The sequence below is a fragment of the Pseudophryne corroboree genome, chromosome 9 (assembly GCF_028390025.1).
Source record: "Pseudophryne corroboree isolate aPseCor3 chromosome 9, aPseCor3.hap2, whole genome shotgun sequence".
NCBI lineage: Eukaryota > Metazoa > Chordata > Amphibia > Anura > Myobatrachidae > Pseudophryne > Pseudophryne corroboree.
Window position 1 is genome coordinate 276,906,784 of NC_086452.1, and position 4,897 is coordinate 276,911,680.

The following is a 4,897-nucleotide window of genomic DNA, read 5'->3' on the forward strand; positions in this document are numbered from 1 at the left end:
CTGGAAACATAAATTTTCAGGGCCCTGACTACGTCCAGCAACTTGGAATCCTCCAAGTCCCTAGAAGCCGCAGGCACCACAATAGGTTGGTTCAAGTGAAACGCTGATACCACCTTCGGGAGAAACTGAGGACGAGTCCTCAACTCTGCCCTATCCATATGGAAAATCAGATAAGGGCTTTTACATGACAAAGCCGCCAATTCTGATACACGCCTGGCCGAAGCCAGGGCCAACAACATGACCACTTTCCACGTGAGATATTTCAAATCCACGGTTTTAAGTGGGTTGCAGTCACATCCTTCCTGGCCTTGATCAGGGTAGGAATGACTTCCTCCGGAATACCTTTTTCCTTCAGGATCCGGCGTTCAACCGCCATGCCGTCAAACACAGCTGCGGTAAGTCTTGGAAAAGGCAGGGCCCCTGCTGCAGCAGGTCCCGCCTTAGCGGTAGAGGCCATGGGTCCTCTGAGAGCATCTCATGAAGTTCCGGGTACCAAGTTCTTCTTGGCCAATCCGGAACCACAAGTATAGTTCTCACTCTTCCACCTTCGTAATATTCTCAGCACCTTGGGAATAAGAGGCAGAGGGGGAAACACGTAAACCGACTGGTACACCCACGGTGTCACTAGAGCGTCCACAGCTATCGCCTGAGGGTCCCTTGACTTGGCGCAATATCTTTTTAGCTTTTTGTTGAGGCGGGACGCCATCATATCAACCTGTGGTCTTTCCCAACGGTTTACAATCAATTGGAAGACTTCTGGATGAAGCCCCCACTCTCCCGGGTGAAGATCGTGTCTGCTGAGGAAGTCTGCTTCCCAGTTGTCCACACCCGGAATGAACACTGCTGACAGTGCTAGCACGTGATTTTCCGCCCACCGGAGAATTCTTGTGGCTTCTGCCATTGCCCTCCTGCTTCTTGTGCCGCCCTGTCTGTTTACATGGGCGACCGCCGTGATGTTGTCTGATTGGATCAGAAACCGGTTTGTTTTGAAGCAGGGGACCTGCTTGGCATAGGGCATTGTAAATGGCTCTTAGCTCCAGGATATTTATGTGTAGTGAAATCTCCTGATTTGACCACAGCCCTTGGAAATTTCTTCCCTGTGTGACTGCTCCCCAGCCCCGAAGGCTGGCATCCGTGGTCACCAGGACCCAGTCCTGTATTCCGAATCTGCGGCCCTCTAGGAGATGAGCCCTCTGCAGCCACCACAGTAGTGATACCCTGGTCCTTGCCGACAGGGTTATCCGCTGCTGCATCTGGAGATGCGACCCGAACCATTGGTCCAACAGGTCCCACTGTAAAATCCTTTCGTGGAACCTTCCGAATGGAATTGCTTCGTACGAAGCTACCATTTTTCCCAGGACTTGCGTGCATTGATGTAACGACACCTGTCCTGGTTTTAGGAGGATTCTGACTAGAGATGACAACTCCTCGGCTGTTTCCACTGGAAGAAACACTTTTTTTTTTTTTTTTCTGGTCTGTGTCCAGAATTATTCCCAGGAACAGAAGACGTGTCGTCGGGACCAGCTGTGACTTTGGGATATTGAGAATCCAGCCGTGCTGCTGCAGCACTTCCCGAGAAAGTGCTACCCCCACTAACAACTGTTCCTTGGACCTCACCTTTATCAGGAGATCGTCCAAGTACGGGATAATTAAAACCCCCTTCTTCCGAAGGAGTATCATCATTTCGGCCATTACCTTGGTAAAGACCCTCGGTGCCGTGGATAACCCAAACGGCAGCGTCTGGAACTGATAGTGACAGTCCTGTACCACAAACCTGAGGTACTCCTGGTGAGGAGGGTAAATGGGGACATGCAGGTAGGCATCCTTGATGTCCAGGGAGACCATGTAATCCCCCTCGTCCAGGCTCGCAATAACCGCCCTGAGCGATTCCATCTTGAACTTGAATCTTTTGATATATGTGTTCAAGGATTTTAAATTTAAGATGGGTCTCACCGAACCGTCCGGTTTCGGTACCACAAACATTGTGGAATAGTAACCCTTTCCTTGTTGAAGGAGGGGTACCTTGACAATCACTTGCTGTGAATACAGTTTTTGGATAGCCACCAACACTGCCTCACTGGCAGAGGGAGTTGCTGGTAAGGCAGATTTTAGGAAACGGCGGGGGGGAGACGTCTCGAATTCCAGCCTGTACCCCTGAGATACTACTTGAAGGATCCAGGGATCCACCTGTGAGAGAGCCCACTGTGCGCTGAAATTTCTGAGATGGGCCCCCACCGTACCCGGGTCCGCCTGTGAAGCCCCAGCGTCATGCTGTGGACTTACCGGACGCGGGGGAGGACTTCTGCTCTTGGGAACTGGCTGTATGCTGCAGTTTTTTCCCTCTACCTTTGCCTCTCGGCAGAAAGGATGCGCCTCTAGCCCTCTTGTTTTTATGGGGCCGAAAGGACTGTACTTGATAATACGGTGCTTTCTTTTGCTGTGGGGTAGCCTGTGGCAAAAATGTCGATTTCCCAGCCGTAGCTGTGGAAACGAGATCTGAAAGACCATCCCCAAACAGTTCCACCCCCTTATAAGGCAAAACTTCCATGTGCCTTTTTGAATCGGCATCACCTGACCACTGCCGAGTCCATAACCCCCTTCTGGCGGCAATGGACATTGCGCTTATTTTTGATGCCAGCCGGCAAATATCCCTCTGTGCATCACGCATGTATATGACAGCGTCTTTTATATGCTCTATTGTCAGTAAAATATTGTCCCTATCCAGAGTATCAATATTATCCGACAGGGAATCTGACCACGCAGCAGCAGCACTGCACATCCATGCCGATGCAATCGCTGGTCGCAATATAATGCCCGTGTGTGTATATATAGCTTTAAGGGTAGTCTCCTGCTTTCTATTAGCAGGTTCCTTTAGGGCGGCCGTATCCGGAGACGGTAGTGCCACCTTTTTTGATAAACGTGTAAGCGCTTTATCTACCCTAGGGGGTGTTTCCCAACGTGACCTATCCTCTGGCGGGAAAGGGTACGCTGCCAATAACCGTTTAGAAATTATAAATTTCTTATCGGGGGAAGTCCACGCTTCTTCACACACCTCATTTAATTCCTCAGATGCAGGAAAAACTACTGGTAGTTTTTTCTCACCAAACATAATACCCTTTTTTGTGGTACCTGGGGTACTATCAGAAATGTGTAATACATTTTTCATTGCCTCAATCATGTAACGTGTGGCCCTATTGGAAGGTACACTAGTCTCATCGTCGTCGACACTGGAGTCGGTATCCGTGTCAACATCTGTGTCTGCCATCTGAAGTAGTGGGCGTTTTAAAGCCCTTGATGACATTTGAGACGCTTGGACAGGCACAAGCTGAGTAGCCGGCTGTCCTATGTCGTCAAACCTTTTATGTAAGGAGCTGACACTGTCACGTAATTCCTTCCATAAGTCCATCCACACAGGTGTCGACCCCGCAGGGGGTGACATCACATTCACAGGCATTTGCTCTGCCTCCACATCATTATCCTCATCATACATGTCGACACAGCAGTACCGACACACAGCACACACACAGGGAATGCTCTGACAGAGGACAGGACCCCACAAAGCCCTTTGGGGAGACAGAGGGAGAGTATGCCAGCACACACCAGAGCGCTATATAACACAGGGATATCACTATACAGAGTGTTTTCCCCTATAGCTGCTTGTATTATATATATTGCGCCTAAATTTATTGCCCCCCCTCTCTTTTTTACCCTTTCTGTAGTGCAGGACTGCAGGGGAGAGCCAGGGAGCGATCCTTCCAGCGGAGCTGTGAGGGAAAATGGCGCCAGTGTGCTGAGGAAGATGGCTCCGCCCCTTTTTTGGCGGGCTTTCTCCCGCTGTTTGTGTAAATCTGGCAGGGGTAATTTACACCTATATAACCTCTAGGACTATATATGGTGTCAGTTTTGCCAGCCAAGGTGTTAATATTGCTGCTCAGGGCGCCCCCCCCCCCCCCCTTAGCGCCCTGCACCCATCAGTGACCGGAGTGTGTGGTGTGCATGAGGAGCAATGGCGCACAGCTGCAGTGCTGTGCGCTACCTTGGAGAAGACAGAAGTCTTCAGCCGCCAATTTTCCGGACACTTCTTGCTTCTGGCTCTGTAAGAGGGGCGGCGGCGCGGCTCCGGGACTGGACGACGAGGTCGGGTCCTGAGTGCGATCCCTCTGGAGCTAATGGTGTCCAGTAGCCTAAGAAGCCCAAGCTACCACCAGTTAGGTAGGTTCGCTTCTTCTCCCCTTAGTCCCTCGTTGCAGTGAGCCTGTTGCCAGCAGGTCTCACTGTAAAATAAAAAACCTAAAATATACTTTCTTTCTAGCTCAGGAGAGCCTCCTAGTGTGCATCCAGCTCGGCCGGGCACAAAAATCTAACTGAGGTCTGGAGGAGGGTCATAGGGGGAGGAGCCAGTGCACACCAGATAGTCCTGAATCTTTCTTTAATTGTGCCCAGTCTCCTGCGGAGCCGTCTATTCCCCATGGTCCTTACGGAGTCCCCAGCATCCACTAGGACGTCAGAGAAAACTGATTGCCTGTGCCTGGAGGCAATGTTATAGAGGAGGGAAGCCGAGCATTCTTGGATACGCTTGAAAATCTTTAACTGTTTGATACCCGGATTCCTAATCCACCACTACAGTCCCGATGTTGCCTGTAAAGAAATATTAAAATATTTTAGAGCATGTATTACTTTATTCCTGCATACTTTACACCTTTTGAGGTGACTTTAGACTTAGTTTATAATTAATAATAACACATGAAGATGAATCAGCAGGGATAATACAATATGTTAAGTACAATTCCGATCCAATAACCTTTACAAAAATAACGTTAGAACTCTCTTGGTCAAAATAAAAGGACGGTGGTCGATGTCGTCTTGGTAGATGCTAGAATCAAGTGGGCTAAAGGAC